The sequence below is a fragment of the Bombina bombina genome, chromosome 1 (genome assembly GCF_027579735.1).
Source record: "Bombina bombina isolate aBomBom1 chromosome 1, aBomBom1.pri, whole genome shotgun sequence".
NCBI lineage: Eukaryota > Metazoa > Chordata > Amphibia > Anura > Bombinatoridae > Bombina > Bombina bombina.
The window spans coordinates 636382563-636400751 of NC_069499.1; the positions used below are offsets into that span (position 1 = coordinate 636382563).

Consider the following 18189-nt stretch of genomic DNA (forward strand, 5'->3'; position numbering starts at 1 on the left):
GGCAATTTCTCCTCAATTTTCAAGCGCGCGCGTCCTCGTTTCGCGCATGTGCATTATAACATTTGGGTTGTAGTCATTGAAGGAGCTGCCGAGGAACTCAGACGGCAACATTTGTTTCGCTCAGATTACCTACATTCCATAAATGATGCGCATGCGCGGTTAATCCGTGCTCGATGTGCACGAGTATGCGAAACACGTATAGAGCGGGTGGGACCGCTCTATACGTCAGAGTGTCATAAACCAGGAAATGGAGCGTGGGAGGAGATTATTCAAGGAACGGTAGGAAAAATAAAGTTATAATTAGAACAAAATAGATAATGTTATTTAAAAAAAAAACCTAGCGACTGCATTTGGGTTATTAACAGGAACATAAAAACGATTGCCGATTAAAAAAACTACCTTCACTTTAAGGGCTATTTTTACATTTCTGCAGTGTTTGTGTTTAGACTGTAATTTTCCTCTTACTCATTTACTGTACCCACACATATTATATACCGTTTTTCTCGCCATTAAATGAACTTTCTAAAGATACCATTATTTTCATCATATCTTATAATTTGCTATAAATTTTTTTATAAAATATGTTTTTCTAACTTTAACCCCAAAATCTGTTACAAATCTACAACCACCAAAAAACACCCATGCTAAATAGGTTCTAAATTTTGTCCTGAGTTTAGAAATACCCAATGTTTACATGTTCTTTGCTTTTTTTGCAAGTTATAGGGCAATAAATACAAGTAGCACTTTGCTATTTCCAAACCACTTTTTTTCAAAATTAGCGCTAGTTACATTGGAACTCTGATATCTGTCAGGGATACCTGAATATCCTTTGACATGTATATATTTTTTTTTAAGAAGACAACCCAAAGTATTGATCTAGGCCCATTTTGGTATATTTCATGCCACCATTTCACTACCAAATGCGATCAAATAAAAAAAAAAAAGTTAACTTTTTCACAAATTTTGTCACAAACTTTAGGTTTCCACTGAAATTATTTACAAACAGCTTGTGCAATTATGGCACAAATGGTTGTAAATGCTTCTCCGGGATCCCCTTTGTTCAGAAATAGCAGACATATATGGCTTTGGGGTTGCTTTTTGGTAATTAGAAGGCCGCTAAATGCCGCTGTGCACCACACGTGTTTTATGCCCAGCAGTGAAGGGGTTAATTAGGGAGCTTGTAGGGTTAATTTTAGCTTTAGTGTACTGTAGAAGACAACCCCAAGTATTGATCTAGGCCCATTTTGGTATATTTCATGCCACCATTTCTCTGTCAAATGCGAGCAATTAATTTTTTTTTTACATTTTTCACAATTTTAGGTTTCTCACTGAAATTATTTACAAACAGCTCGTGCAATTATGGCACAAATTGTTGTAAAAGCTTCTCTGGGATCCCCTTTGTTCAGAAATAGCAGCCTTATATGGCTTTGGCGTTGCTTTTTGGTAATTAGAAGGCTGCTAAATGCCACTGCGCACCACACATGTTTTATGCCCAGCAGTGAAGGAGTTAATTTAGGTAGCTTGTAGGGAGCTTGCAGGGTTATTTTAGCTTTAGTGTAGAGATCAGCCTCCCACCTGACAAATCCCACCCCCTGATCCCTCCCAAACAGCTCTCTTCCCTCCCCCACCCCACAATTGTCCCTGCCATCTTAAGTACTGGCAGAAAGTCTGCCAGTACTAAATAAAAGGAGTTTTTTTTTTTTTTAAATATTTATTCAGCTGTGATGGACCCTTGCCTTAGCCCCCAAACTCCCTGACCCCCTTCCCCGCTACCTAATTGCCGCCATCTTGGGTACTGGCAGCTGTCTGCCAGTACCCAGTTTGCCCCACCGAAAAACAGTATTTTTTTTCCTTTTGACCTTCAAACTTTTTCTGTAGTGTAGCAGCCCCCCCTCAATACCCCCATCCCCTTCCCAGATCCTTTTATATTTAATTTTATTTAACTATTTTTTCCCCTCTCCCTTCGATGATCTCATTGGTGTCAGTGGCTAATGCGCGCGCCCGCCCGCAGGCCCCCCCCCCCCCCCCGCATGCTCCCGGCACCCGGCGTGCACATTGCACTTACAGGAACCGGATTGCCGGGTAGCGATGGGCCGCCCACCCGCCTCCCTGCTATGCTCCCACCCACCAACGAATGGCACCATCGCTACCGTTGCAGAGAGGGCCATAGAGTGGCTCTCTCTGCATCGGAGGCTTGTAAAAAGGTATTGCAGGATGCCTCTATATCGAGGCATCACTGCAATACCCTGAGAGCTGCTGGAAGCGATTGCGATCGCTTCCAGCACTCTGTTAGACAACTGACGTACCAGGTACGTCTATTGTCATTAACTGTTAGTTTTTGCATGACGTACCTGGTACGTCAGTTGTCATTAAGGGGTTAAAGAGACTGTAAAGTTTTTTATGTGTTAATTTTTATTCAAAAATTCCAGCTGTTTGGGTAATTCATCCTTTATGATTCAGGATGGACCAGGAGGCCCTGTTAGGGGTCTCTTGTTTTAGACTTGGATCTACCCATGTCCAAGCTGTAAAGCTTGTAAGAACGGACGAAAAACGGATACTTTCTCATCACATCAGAGAAACGAGAAACATAGGATCAAAGAGTTGATCAGATGTAGCGACAAAAATGTGATCTATCTAGTTTCCTGCTCCTGCGGATTACAATATATAGGGCAGACATCAAGGGCCCTCAAAGATAGGATCAGGGAACACATCCTATGCATAGAGAAAGGCAGAATAGATACCCAACATGCGACTGCTAAGTTGGTTACCCCACACAGTATCCCAACTAAATATTTACCTCCGCTTTCATCACTATTTTCTATGTACTTATAAAGGGAGATCGAATACATGAAAGCTATAAACTAGAGTGGAAGTGAAAATCGAAAATACTAACCCTCTCCGTTTCCTATAAAAACCAAGGGAAATGTAAATATTTAGAGTGGGCATAATACTTGTTCTGTATTACAAAATGTTAGTTGCTCATTAAGAACAAAATCATATCAGAGAGAGAAACATAACATCAGGCATAGGACAATTTGGTCACAAAGATACATCAGCACCAATGAGTAAATATACAAGCATAAGTACATTTGTCAAGTAATTAACACCTGGCAACAGATCCATACACGGGAATAATAGACCTAAAGAATTGCGACAGTGTCGTATTGAATACACCCAGCTTTGTCAAACTGAACACATTCAGTATGACAACTTTAAAATTGTCATATTGAACTAAAAAAGTATCATAGAAAAGAAAAAACCCTGTATTCATACACTGGTCTATACATAACAATCCAATGTAGGACTACTTACTGTGTGAAATGAAATATCATAATTTGAAGATTTTGTATCTTGTATCCTCTACCCCACGTCTGCCCCAAAGTCAAACAGAAGCCATCACTTTGAGTGTATTTACGTCTGATCTTACACCAGCTGATTTCTGGTTAATGGTCACCTAAAGTCCTTTATATACACATACAAATGTAATGAAACCCTCCCAATTAGATTTGAGCTTACACCTTCACTGTGAACAGATAGGAAGATCCTTGATCCCTCTTGAGACATTACAGTTTGTCATCCCACCATCGGCAGTGAGATACAGCATTAGGATGCAATAAACGTCTCACAATGTTAAGTTAGATAAACATTGCAGGTCTATACTTTATCAAGGTCATATATGACTCAATGGCTCCTTGAAAATACCCATAGGCTTTATTTTCAAAAGAACTAGAAGGAAGCAGTGAAACGGCTATCCATTACGAAAGTATGAACAAATAAAAGTAAATTGTAAAGCTATTCAATATTAGGATCCAAGAATGTGCCTAGAATTAAGAAAGTGAGTTTTATTAGGATCCAAGAATGTGCTTAGAATTAACATAGCGAGTTTTATTAGAAGCAGTTTTACTATAAGCAGTGACAGATCAGCATCGTAAGAAATTATATACATTATTCAAAGAATTGACTATTCCCAGTAACCGATTCTATTACATATTGGCACATTGACTCTGACATTATATGTTATAGACACATAGAGACAATGAGCCATAGTAAGATCGGGTAATACCGAACATCTGAGAAAGATCTATAGTCCTAATAAGTGAGGGAACTACATATCCCATAAGTCAATGGGGAATATGATGCTGCACCTTCCGGTCATATGATGCAGACCGGTGGACCAAAGAACTTCCGGTCACATGATAGAGACCGGTGAATTAAATAAACTATGTCTCCCAAAAGCTAAAACGGAAGTTGATGCTGCGATACCAGGCCACTTCCGGTCATAGCAATTTTCAAAATAAGATCGCATTGGAAATTAAGTTTTTGACATCAACAGGGGCAATTCATAAATGAGAACCAGTCCATGTAAATAAATAAGCAATTTGAGCCCAAAGAAAGGGGAAACCCGCCCAGAAAACTAACGAAGTTAACACAGAATATAATAATAACAACATTGACAAAACGCTACTATTACCTAATAATGAAAATAAAAAACAAATAAATAGGAAAATCTAGATTTATACTAGAATTTGTGGCAATAATAGGAACCAATTAACCTTTAAGATGGGAAAACATAAACATAACATAGGAAATATCCCAGAGATGCAATGGGTGAAACAGGAAACATAAAATAGGAAATATCCCAGAGATGCAATGGGTGAAACAGGAAACATAACATAGGAAATATCCCAGAGATGCAATGGGTGAAACAGGAAAGGGAGGTGCCTCTAAAAATGGCGCCAAAACAGCACCAATCATTTCAACACTGACCCTACTTAAAGCTCCCAGATTTTCTGATACAGTATAGTCTTGAGAAAGGCCTAGTCTAGGCCGAAACGCGTTGGCATACTGGTGAGCTTGGTTTTAATTACCTATATTATATATCATATACAGTGTTGCACTATTTGTTTCTCTTTTGTTCCCTTTTAGGTATTTTATCGATGTATTTGTTTGTTATGGATCTTACCAAGGATTTTCAACATCTGAATTAAGGATTTGTTTGCACTAGATCTTTAGTGCTTTTTAATATTATCACTGATTTTCTATTTTTGTCTTTTGATATTTTTGTCTTTTGATTTTTGACCTTTGTTTATCATTTGAATTCAAGTTTTCCACGTGGATTTTTTCACAAGTTATTTTTATTTTTATACACCTCACAGATTTACAATTTTTTAATTTAGAAGCTGAACCACAATAATTTGACCCACTCAACGTTTACATTCTACTATTATTGACTTCACGTTATATTTCTACACGTCACTTTGGAGGAAACACTACTGGATTCACTTACATATAACCGGTTGAACATTTGAACATTTTTTATGTACGCCAATTTTTGTGAACACTATTTTTTGTGAATGCTATTTTTCTTTGTTGACAGCTATTGTGTGCACTCAATCACTCACTTAGGTTGTTTATATTATTGAATGTACATGTCCTTCTAACTCCTCATCACTGGCTCACTAAGTCAGCGTCACATGCTTTACTCCATTGAATATTTTTAGATATTTTTAGATTTGTTTATTATATATTTTTTTGTTAAGTCAGACATGGATCCATGCGTCTGATTGCCATTTGTAAATTTTTATATGTATTAAAATGTACTTTTTAATAGCCTTTTAAGCTTTTTAGCGCTTACTCTCTCCCCATTTTAACTTTTATATTGTTAGCGTACTAGGAGGCTATATAGTTATTAAGCTTAAGGCACTGGGTGTAGCGCTCGGTCCACTTCTCCTGTTCTTTTAGACTTGGATGGCAGTGTGATACTACCAATCAATTTCTATTCTCATTTACTGAAAGATCTTTAATTGATAAAGATAGATTTGTTCTGAGCCTACTCCTCCTAAGACGCATGCTGCTGAGGAGTCTATTGACAATGGTCAAGATTTGCCACAAATTTCTCCTAAGGTGTCCCTAAAAATGTATAGCCCACATGCAGTGCCCTGCGTTTCCTCTCACACTCCGCTTGGAGTTACCTTGCATTTAATACATGATCTGTTTTTCCCACGCTGTAGGGAAAAAAGTGCAAGAGGATATTTTCTCTCAGAATCGTGTTATTGATTCAGTTGTAGATATTCTGAATGTTTTCTTCCCTGTTAGGAAGTTACTTCGGTAGTATTGCATGAGGAATTCTCAGTATCTGATAAGGCAATACCTTTATCTGATCCTGAGTTTATTTTCCTTATGTTTTAGCTTAAATACCTTCATTTGCTACTTAGAGGAGGTTTTAGCTACTCTGGGTGACCCCGTCACCAGTAGGTTATACTATTATTGTGATGTGCCCTTCTTGGTGGATGTATATTCCTGTACCAGATAGGGCTATAGGGTTCCCCCTTTTTCTCTATAACTTAAAGGGCGATGCTATTCGCATGGAGGGACCCTATGGTTAGAATCTGGAGGATTTATATGGTCAGACTACGGTTTGTATGGCTACTGTTTCCAGTACGGCGGCGTACTGGTTTGATGCGTTTTCTGTTTCTTTTGGACAGACACCCCTCTCTCAGGGATGGGAGAAGGGTTTTTAAGGTAGTAGACTCCTTTAAATACAGAATAGCATACAGGAAGTATGAGATAATTTCGTTCCTTTCGAGATTGCTAGGAAAATCCTTCCACTCCTTTTCCCAAGTATAAGCAGTTTAAACCTTTTTGGAGTCCCTATCTGGTTTAACATAGGGGAAAATAGCCCAAGTAGCTTGCTGTTGAATTAAAGACAGCATGAGGGGTGTACACCTGATCCGTAAGGGGGCAGGTTCACCTTTTTCAATCAGTGTTGGTTTTTGTGATTATGATCCCTGGGGGGTGTACATTGTGTCCCAGGGATATGAATTAGTGTTCAAGTATTTCCTTCCAGGGGCAGTTTCCTGCTTCAAGATTTTTGGCAGTCCAGACATAAAGAGAGGCGTTCTTACACTGTGTAAGAGACCTTTCCTTCCGGGGAGTGATTTTTTTCCCATTCCATTACTGGAACAGGGTCAGAGTTTTTATTCCAATCAGATCAATTTTAGATCTCAAAGGTCTCAACAAATTTCTCAGAGTAACGTCCTTCAAGATGGAAACTATTCGTTCCATTCTTCCTTCGATCCAAGAGGGTCAATTTATGACAACAGTAGATTTTAAGGACACGTACCTGCATGTTCCCTTTCATAAGGATCACCACAAGTCCCTAAAATTTACCTTTCTGGATAAACTTTTATAGCTCGTGGCTCTTCCATTTGGTCTTGCCACTGCTCCCAGATTTTTCATAAGGTTCTGGGATCGCTGTTGGCGGTACTTCGCTTACGGGTAGTCCAGGCGCCATCCTTACAACAAGCAAGATCCGACACGGACATATCTGGGAAGGAGTTCTCTAGTCCCTAATACAAGGGTAACTTTCTTGGGAACCATAGTAGATTCCCTATCTATTAAAAAAAAAAGAAGTCAGGAAGTCAAAGTTTATCGATACTTGTCTAGTCCTTTAGTCCACTCCTCGGCCATCAGTGGCTCATTGCATGGAGGTAATCAGGCTGATGGTGGCGGCAATGGGCATCATCCGTTTGTTCGGTTCCACCTCAGACCTTTGCAGTTAAGCATGCTAAGGCAATAGAACGGAGATTATGCGTATTTGTCTCCTCGAATACTACTGGAGCAGGAGACAAGGGATTCTCTTCAATGATGGTTGTCTCTAGATCATCTCTCCCAGGGAACCTGCTTCCGTAGACCATCCTGGGTGATTGTGACAACAGACGCCAGCCTTCTAGGGTGAGGAGCAGTCTGGGGCTCCCTAAGGGCTCAGGGAGTTTGGACTCAGTCAGAGTCTGTTCTTCCTATAAACATTCTGGAGCTGAGAGCGATCTTCAATGCTCTTCTGGCCTGGCCTCAGTTAGCCTTGGTCCAGTTTATCAGGTTTGAGTCGGACAACATAACGTCAGTTGCTTACATCAATCATCAGGAAGGAACGAGAAGTTCCTTAGCGATGAGAGAGGTAGCCAAAATAATTCAGTGGGCGGAGGCTCACTTTTGTTGCCTGTCGGCGATCCACATACCAGGGGTGGACAACTGGGAGGCAGACTTCCTGAGCAGGCAGACCTTTCATCCAGGCGAGGAACTTAATCCAGAAGGGTTTTCCAGCCTGATTCTCAAGTGGGGTCAGCCGGAATGGATCTCATGGCATCTCATCAGAATGCCAAGCTCCCGAGATATGGATTGAGGTCCAGGGATCCCAAGTCGGAGCTGATAGATGCTCTGGCGGTCCCTTGGACCTTCAGTCTAGCATACCTATTTCTCCAACATAGGTGTGTCCGGTCCACGGCGTCATCCTTACTTGTGGGATATTCTCTTCCCCAACAGGAAATGGCAAAGAGCCCAGCAAAGCTGGTCACATGATCCCTCCTAGGCTCCGCCTTCCCCAGTCATTCTCTTTGCCGTTGTACAGGCAACATCTCCACGGAGATGGCTTAGAGTTTTTTGGTGTTTAAATGTAGTTTTTATTCTTCAATCAAGAGTTTGTTATTTTAAAATAGTGCTGGTATGTACTATTTACTCTGAAACAGAAAAGAGATGAAGATTTCTGTTTGTAAGAGGCAAATGATTTTAGCAACCGTTACTAAAATCGATGGCTGTTTCCACACAGGACTGTTGAGAGGAATTAACTTCAGTTGGGGGAAACAGTGAGCAGACTTTTGCTGCTTGAGGTATGACACTTTTCTAACAAGACTTGGTAATGCTGGAAGCTGTCATTTTCCCTATGGGATCCGGTAAGCCATTTTTATTAAATAAGAATAAAGGGCTTCACAAGGGCTTAAAGACTGGTAGACATTTTTCTAGACTAAAACGATTGATTTATAAGCATTTTTAATAGTTTATAGCTTTGAGGAGTTATTTCATTCTTGGGAATTATGTTAAATAACCGGCAGGCACTGTATTGGACACCTTTTTCACTGGGGGCCTTCTCTAATCATAGGCAGAGCCTCATTTTCGCGCCTCTATTGCGCAGTTGTTTTTGGGAAGCAAGGCATGCAGATGCATGTGTGAGGAGCTCAGATACATAGAAAAAGCTTACTGAAGGCGTCATTTGGTATCGTATTCCCCTCTGGGCTTGGTTGGGTCTCAGCAAAGCAGATACCAGGGACTGTATAGGGGTTAAATATAAAAACGGCTCCGGTTCCGTTATTTTTAGAGTTAAAGCTTTCAAATTTGGTGTGCAATACTTTTAAGGCTTTAAGACACTGTGGTGAAATTTTGGTGAATTTTGAACAATTCCTTCATATTTTTTCACATTTTCAGTAATAAAGTGTGTTCAGTTTTAAAATTTAAAGTGACAGTAACGGTTTTATTTTAAAACGTTTTTTGTACTTTGTTATCAAGTTTATGCCTGTTTAACATGTCTGAACTATCAGATAGACTATGTTCTGTATGTGAGGAAGCCAAGGTTCCTTCTCATTTAAATAGATGTGATGTATGTGACACAAAATTTAGAGAAAATGATGCCCAAGATGATTCCTCAAGTGAGGGGAGTAAGCATGGTACTGCATCATCCCCTCCTTCGTCTACGCCAGTCTTGCCCACACAGGAGGCCCCTAGTACATCTAGTGCGCCAATACTCCTTACTATGCAACAATTAACGGCTGTAATGGATAATTCTATCAAAAACATTTTAGCCAAAATGCCCACTTATCAGCGAAAGCACGACTGCTCTGTTTTAGAAAATACCGAAGAGCATGAGGACGCTGATGATAATGGTTCTGAAATGCCCCTACACCAGTCTGAGGGGGCCAGGGAGGTTTTGTCTGAGGGAGAAATTTCAGATTCAGGGAAAATTTCTCAACAAGCTGAACCTGATGTGATTACATTCAAATTTAAATTGGAACATCTCCGCGCTCTGCTTAAGGAGGTGTTATCTACTCTGGATGATTGTGACAATTTGGTCATTCCAGAGAAATTATGTAAGATGGACAAGTTCCTAGAGGTCCCGGGGCCCCCCGAAGCTTTTCCTATACCCAAGCGGGTGGCGGACATTGTAAACAAAGAATGGGAAAGGCCCGGCATACCTTTTGTCCCTCCCCCTATATTTAAGAAATTGTTTCCTATGGTCGACCCCAGAAAGGACTTATGGCAGACAGTCCCCAAGGTCGAGGGGGCGGTTTCTACTCTAAACAAACGCACTACTATCCCTATAGAAGATAGTTGTGCTTTCAAAGATCCTATGGATAAAAAATTAGAGGGTTTGCTTAAAAAGATGTTTGTTCAGCAAGGTTACCTTCTACAACCAATTTCATGCATTGTTCCTGTCACTACAGCAGCGTGTTTCTGGTTCGATGAACTAGAAAAGTCGCTCAATAAAGATTCTTCTTATGAGGAGATTATGGACAGAATTCATGCTCTTAAATTGGCTAATTCTTTTACTTTAGACGCCACTTTGCAATTGGCTAGATTAGCGGCGAAAAATTCGGGGTTTGCTATTGTGGCGCGCAGAGCGCTTTGGCTAAAATCTTGGTCAGCGGATGCGTCTTCCAAGAACAAATTGCTTAACATACCTTTCAAGGGGAAAACGCTGTTTGGCCCTGACTTGAAAGAGATTATTTCAGATATCACTGGGGGTAAGGGCCACGCCCTTCCTCAGGATAGGTCTTTCAAGGCTAAAAATAAACCAAATTTTCGTCCCTTTCACAGAAACGGACCAGCCCCAAGTTCTACATCCTCTAAGCAAGAGGGTAATACTTCTCAAACCAAGCCAGCCTGGAGGCCAATGCAAGGCTGGAACAAAGGTAAGCAGGCCAAGAAACCTGCCACTGCTACCAAGACAGCATGAGATGTTGGCCCCCGATCCGGGACCGGATCTGGTGGGGGGCAGACTTTCTCTCTTCGCTCAGGCTTGGGCAAGAGATGTTCTGGATCCTTGGGCGCTAGAAATAGTCTCCCAAGGTTATCTTCTGGAATTCAAGGAGCTACCCCCAAGGGGGAGGTTCCACAGGTCTCAATTGTCTTCAGACCACATAAAAAGACAGGCATTCTTACATTGTGTAGAAGACCTGTTAAACATGGGAGTGATTCATCCTGTTCCATTAGGAGAACAAGGGATGGGATTCTACTCCAATCTGTTCATAGTTCCCAAAAAAGAGGGAACATTCAGACCAATCTTAGATCTCAAGATCCTAAACAAATTTCTCAAGGTTCCATCGTTCAAAATGGAAACCATTCGGACAATTCTTCCTACCATCCAGGAAGGTCAATTCATGACCACGGTGGATTTAAAGGATGCGTATCTACATATTCCTATCCACAAGGAACATCATCGGTTCCTAAGGTTCGCCTTTCTGGACAAGCATTTCCAGTTTGTGGCACTTCCATTCGGATTAGCCACTGCTCCAAGAATTTTCACAAAGGTACTAGGGTCCCTTCTAGCGGTGCTAAGACCAAGGGGCATTGCAGTAGTACCTTACTTGGACGACATACTGATTCAAGCGTCGTCTCTACCTCAAGCAAAGGCTCATACGGACATTGTCCTGGCCTTTCTCAGATCTCACGGGTGGAAAGTGAACGTAGAAAAAAGTTCTCTATCTCCGTCAACAAGAGTTCCCTTCTTGGGAACAATAATAGACTCCTTAGAAATGAGGATTTTTCTGACAGAGGCCAGAAAATCAAAACTTCTAAGCGCTTGTCAAGTACTTCATTCTGTTCTTCTTCCTTCCATAGCGCAGTGCATGGAAGTAATAGGTTTGATGGTCGTGGCAATGGACATAGTTCCTTTTGCGCGAATTCTAAGACCATTACAACTGTGCATGCTCAGTCAGTGGAATGGGGATTATACAGACTTGTCTCCGACGATACAAGTAGATCAGAGGACCAGAGATTCACTCCGTTGGTGGCTGACCCTGGACAACCTGTCACAAGGGATGAGCTTCCGCAGACCAGAGTGGGTCATTGTCACGACCGACGCCAGTCTGGTGGGCTGGGGCGCGGTCTGGGAACCCCTGAAAGCTCAGGGTCTTTGGTCTCGGGAAGAATCTCTTCTCCCGATAAATATTCTGGAACTGAGAGCGATATTCAATGCTCTAAAGGCTTGGCCTCAGCTAGCAAAGGCCAAATTCATACGGTTTCAATCAGACAACATGACGACTGTTGCGTATATCAACCATCAGGGGGGAACAAGGAGTCCCCTGGCGATGGAAGAAGTGACCAAAAAAATTCAATGGGCGGAGACTCACTCCTGCCACTTGTCTGCAATCCACATCCCAGGAGTGGAAAATTGGGAAGCGGATTTTCTGAGTCGTCAGACATTTCATCCGGGGGAGTGGGAACTCCATCCGGAAATCTTTGCCCAAATAATTCAATTGTGGGGCATTCCAGACATGGATCTGATGGCGTCTTGTCAGAACTTCAAGGTTCCTTGCTATGGGTCCAGATCCAGGGATCCCAAGGCGACTCTAGTGGATGCACTAGTAGCACCTTGGAGCTTCAACCTAGCTTATGTGTTCCCACCGTTTCCTCTCATTCCCAGGCTGGTAGCCAGGATCAAACAGGAGAGGGTATCGGTGATCTTGATAGCTCCTGCGTGGCCGCGCAGGACTTGGTATGCAGATCTGGTGAATATGTCATCGGCTCCACCATGGAGGCTACCTTTGAGACAGGACCTTCTTGTTCAAGGTCCGTTCGAACATCCGAATCTGGCCTCACTCCAACTGACTGCTTGGAGATTGAACGCTTGATTTTATCAAAGCGAGGGTTCTCAGATTCTGTCATTGATACTCTTGTTCAGGCCAGAAAGCCTGTAACTAGAAAAATCTACCATAAAATATGGAAAAAATATATCTGTTGGTGTGAATCTAAAGGATTCCCATGGAACAAGATAAAAATTCCTAAGATTCTATCCTTTCTTCAAGAAGGTTTGGAGAAAGGATTATCTGCAAGTTCTTTGAAGGGACAGATTTCTGCTTTATCTGTTTTACTTCACAAAAAGCTGGCGGCTGTGCCAGATGTTCAAGCTTTTGTTCAGGCTCTGGTTAGAATCAAGCCTGTTTACAAACCTTTGACTCCTCCTTGGAGTCTTAATTTAGTTCTTTCAGTTCTTCAGGGGGTTCCGTTTGAACCCCTACATTCCGTTGATATCAAGTTATTATCTTGGAAAGTTTTGTTTTTGGTTGCAATTTCTTCTGCTAGAAGAGTTTCAGAGTTATCTGCTCTGCAGTGTTCTCCTCCTTATCTGGTGTTCCATGCAGATAAGGTGGTTTTGCGTACTAAACCTGGTTTTCTTCCGAAAGTTGTTTCTAACAAAAATATTAACCAGGAGATAGTCGTGCCTTCTTTGTGTCCGAATCCAGTTTCAAAGAAGGAACGTTTGTTGCACAATTTGGATGTAGTTCGTGCTCTAAAATTCTATTTAGAGGCTACAAAGGATTTCAGACAAACATCTTCCTTGTTTGTTGTTTATTCTGGTAAAAGGAGAGGTCAAAAAGCAACTTCTACCTCTCTCTCTTTTTGGCTTAAAAGCATCATCAGATTGGCTTATGAGACTGCCGGACGACAGCCTCCTGAAAGAATCACAGCTCATTCCACTAGGGCCGTGGCTTCCACATGGGCCTTCAAGAAAGAGGCTTCTGTTGATCAGATATGTAAGGCAGCGACTTGGTCTTCACTGCACACTTTTACTAAATTTTACAAATTTGATACTTTTGCTTCTTCTGAGGCTATTTTTGGGAGAAAGGTTTTGCAAGCCGTGGTGCCTTCCATCTAGGTGACCTGATTTGCTCCCTCCCATCATCCGTGTCCTAAAGCTTTGGTATTGGTTCCCACAAGTAAGGATGACGCCGTGGACCGGACACACCTATGTTGGAGAAAACAGAATTTATGTTTACCTGATAAATTACTTTCTCCAACGGTGTGTCCGGTCCACGGCCCGCCCTGGTTTTTTAATCAGGTCTGATGATTTATTTTCTCTAACTACAGTCACCACGGTATCATATGATTTCTCCTATGCAAATATTCCTCCTTTACTTCGGTCGAATGACTGGGGAAGGCGGAGCCTAGGAGGGATCATGTGACCAGCTTTGCTGGGCTCTTTGCCATTTCCTGTTGGGGAAGAGAATATCCCACAAGTAAGGATGACGCCGTGGACCGGACACACCGTTGGAGAAAGTAATTTATCAGGTAAACATAAATTCTGTTTTCCTTTGTTTGCTCTTCTTCCTCGGGTAATTGCTTGAATCAAACAGGAGAGGGCATTGGTGATCCTCATAGCACAGGCCTGGCCTCGCAGGATTTGGTATGCAGATCTGGTGCAGATGGCATCTCTGCCACCTTGGAAACTTCTGTTGAGGAAGGACCTTCTAATTCAGGGGCCTTTTCTTCTCCCAAATCCAGTTTCTCTGAAGTTGCCTGCTTGGAGATTGAACGCTTAATTTTATCCAAGCGGGGGTTTTCTGACTCGGTCATAGAGACCATGATTCAGGCTCATAAGCCTGTAACTACAAGGATTTACCATAAGATTTGGCGTAAATATCTCTATTGGGGCGAATCCAAGGGCTACTCATGGAGTAGAGTTAGGATTCCTAGAATTTTGTATTTTCTCCAAGAGGGTTTAAAGAAAGGATTATCGACAAGTTCCCTAAAAGGCCAAATCTCAGCCTTATCTATTTTGTAACTCAAACGTCTGGCGGATATCCTAGATGTACAACCATTTTGCCAGGCCTTGGTCAGGATCAGGCCTGTATTCAAACCAGTTACTCCTCCATGGAGCCTAAGTTTTGTTCTCAAAGTTCTTTAAGGGGCTCCGTATGAGCCCATGCTTTCTTTAGATATTAAGTGTTATCTTGGAAAGTTTTATTTCTTGTCGCTATTTCTTCTGCTTGGAGAGTGTCAGAGCTCTCGGCATTACTGTATGAGCCTCCTTATCTTATTTTCCATTCAGATAAGGTAGTTTTAAGTACTAAATTAGGATTCCTTCCTAAGGTTGTTTCTGATCGGAACATTAATCAGGAGATTGTTGTTCCTTCCTTGTGTCCTAATCCTACCTCTCAGAAGGAACGGCTTCTGCACATTTAGGACGCGGTCCGTGATCTAAGGTTTTACCTGCAGGCGACTAAGGACTTTCGTCAGTCGTCTTCCTTATTTGTGATTTTCTCAGGGAAACATAAGGGACAGAAAGCTACGGCAACTTCTCTTTCTTTTTGGCTGAAGAGTATTATATGTTTTGCTTATGAGACTGCTGGACAGAAGCCTCCTTGAGAGAGTTGCGGCTTATTCCACGAGGGCTGTTGCTTCCTCATGGGTATTCCAAAACGAAGCTTCTGTGGAACAGATTTGCAAGGCTGCAACTTGGTCCTCTCTTCACACTTTTTCAAAATTCTACAAATTTGACACTTTTGCTTCAGCTGAAGTCGCTTTTGGGAGAAAGGTTCTTCAAGCAGTGTTGCCTTCCGTTTAGGTTCCCTGTCTTGTCCCTCCCGTATCATCTGTGTACTCTAGCTTGGGTATTGAGTCCCATTAGTAATTAAGATGATCCGTGGACTCATCGTTTCATAGAAAAGAAAATTTATGCTTACCTGATAAATGTATTTATTTTTTGACACGATGAGTCCACGGCCCGCCCTGTTCTTGTAAGACAGGTTGCTGGTTATTATAAACGTCAGACACCTCTGCACCTTGGTTTTTCCTTTCTTTCCTTAACTTCGGTCGAATGACTGGAGTGGGAGGGAAGGGAGGAGCTATTTAACAGCTTTGCTGTGGTGCTCTTTGCCGCCTCCTGCTGACCAGGAGGTGAATATCCCATTAGTAATTAAGATGATCCGTGGACTCATTGTGTCAAAAAAGAAATAAATTTATCAGGTAAGCATAGATTTTCTTTTTCAGGATTACTCCCTTCTCTCAGAATCCGGAGCATTACTCTGAGGTTTAGGCCTCAATACAACCCCCCCAGTGATTTTCCCCCGTGGACTTCACTGTCCAGCAGTGCCTTTTATGCCCTGATTAATACCCACATACCTACATAAAGTCTACTATAGAGGCTTAAAATGGAGAATACTGCCTGTATTTTAAAAGAACTGAGTCGCTTGCTTGATGAATATCAAACTATATTTGAGGAGAAGCTACAGATGGCGTCTAACCCATTTGGCAATTACACCTTTGAGGGATCTCCCTAAAAGGAGCCCGTATGCACAGAAGGGGAGAATGATGGAACGTCTTATCTCCAGTGCATATTACCAGATACTTGACTTACCCGGAGAGACCGCAAACTTCCTGCGTTAGATCTGGAAATCAGGGATGGCGTAGTCACACATAAGATCGGTGTAGATCTCAGAAACCTTCAGCTGTGGAGGAGAACCATAGCTGCCTTACCGCTAGGGAACAGTCGGCCCCTGCAGCGAGTCCAGAGAATATAGTACCAGCACATATGGGGATCGCGGCTGTATTCCCTGACAAACCGAAGATGGATATTATCTTGCATGGATATGGGGCCACGCAGACTTTGTGAGATTTCGTCACTGATTTTTTTGGTTTCTCTGCATCCACTTTCCTCCCCCATACATATAGGAATGCTGAAAATATGCCGGGACTCAGGTGACTTTCCTCCATCTCCCCAACTGCCTGGTCTTGAGCTGGACGCAACCGACCCGGCCTCTGAAGTTTCCTTGTTCCCATTCAAATCGCTCCCACTCGACCACGTACTGGGCTGCCTGAATGATATTCCACACGGGAGATCTGTTCAGAATGACCACATTGGAGTGGGCTAGTGAACTCATGTACTCTTCAATTAACCTAGATTGATTATCTTAGCCCCCATTAAGGATATCCATTTGATTGCAAGAGTTAAAGTACTAATTGGCTTACTTCATTAGCTATGCATTACAGTATGTCATGGATGATGGGCACGAATGTATTACTATAAACCATTTAACAGTTATATTATTATATTGTTATCGTTAAATGCTTATGTACCCTACCTGCTTTCCCATTTTGTGGCTTTTTCTTTTTGGGGGAATTTAAGAAGCAATTTCTTACTGCTATTTACTTTAATCACTATTATTGGCAGACTAAGGTTAGATAATCTAGAGATGCCCTGGATTTAATTCAACTACCTAGTTCTTCATACAAGTGTTAATACTTATGTATAACTGTAAAGACATACATCATCTCCCCTCTTACGTCTGTGACATAAAGCTAGCCAATTGCTTTTGGCCATAAATAAACATTTCATACACTGCAGTATCTCACTTGCTAAAAACTGGATATGCCTGATTTCCCTATTTATATAGAGCCTTATCCAATATGATATCCCTTTATGGAAAACAAAATGTAATAATATTGATATGGTATGGCATATCTGAGCTGCATTATTTTTCTATTCACCTTATTGTATGCAACATAAATTGGAAGCCCATCTCTTCTCATCATTTGTTAGGTAACCTTAGCTCACTTCATGAGTATATTTGTCTATATTCACCTCACCGCCAGCAACAGGCAAATATTTGTGTTAATGGCATATGTCCAACAGATGACATTATTTTATAGTTTTCACATAGTGCATGACATAACTACATCATGAGTGACTTAATATCAAACTAGCTTGCCTCCGTAACTATATACCATAACATACAGGTCCAAGAGTATCCCATTATTATCTTAGGGGGCTCATACCATAATAAAAATGGAGCTTTCACTTATATTGGCCTTAAAGGGACATGAAACCCAAATTTTTTCTTTCGTGATTTAGAAAGAGCATGTCATTTTAAACAACTTTCTAATTTACTTCTATTATCTAATTTGCTTTATTCTCTTTATATCAGTTGCTGAAAAGTATATCTAGATATTCTCAGTAGCTGCTGATTGGTTTCTGCACATAGAGGCCTTGTGTGATTGTCTCACACATGTGCATTGCTATTTCCTCAACAAATGATATCTAAAGAATTGAGCAAATTAGATAATAGAAGTAAATTGGAAAGTTGTTTAAAATTACATGCCCTATCTGAATCATGAAAGTTTAATTTTGACTAGACTGTCCCTTTAACTTTGTTGGATTCATATGCAGGTAGATAACCATGCTAGTGCGCAGCTATGATCTATGCCTTATTTTGTTTTAATATATGTGAAGATTACATGATATTTAGTCTTTTGTCTAGAATAATTTGATACAAGCTGTTATCTATGCATATTTCCCCAGGAAATGGATTATTGACTAGCAACTAATACTGTTATATCCTGCATTGTCCTGTACCCATAGTG

The 18189-nt window shown here is 41.3% G+C and overlaps 1 protein-coding gene across 9 annotated transcripts in view; it reads left to right on the forward strand.

Moving 5' to 3' along the window:
• The window catches only part of GDPD2 (glycerophosphodiester phosphodiesterase domain containing 2), a 223337-nt gene that overhangs the window by 154363 nt on the left and 50785 nt on the right, over positions 1 to 18189 (forward strand). The gene's annotated exons all lie outside the window — the stretch shown is intronic.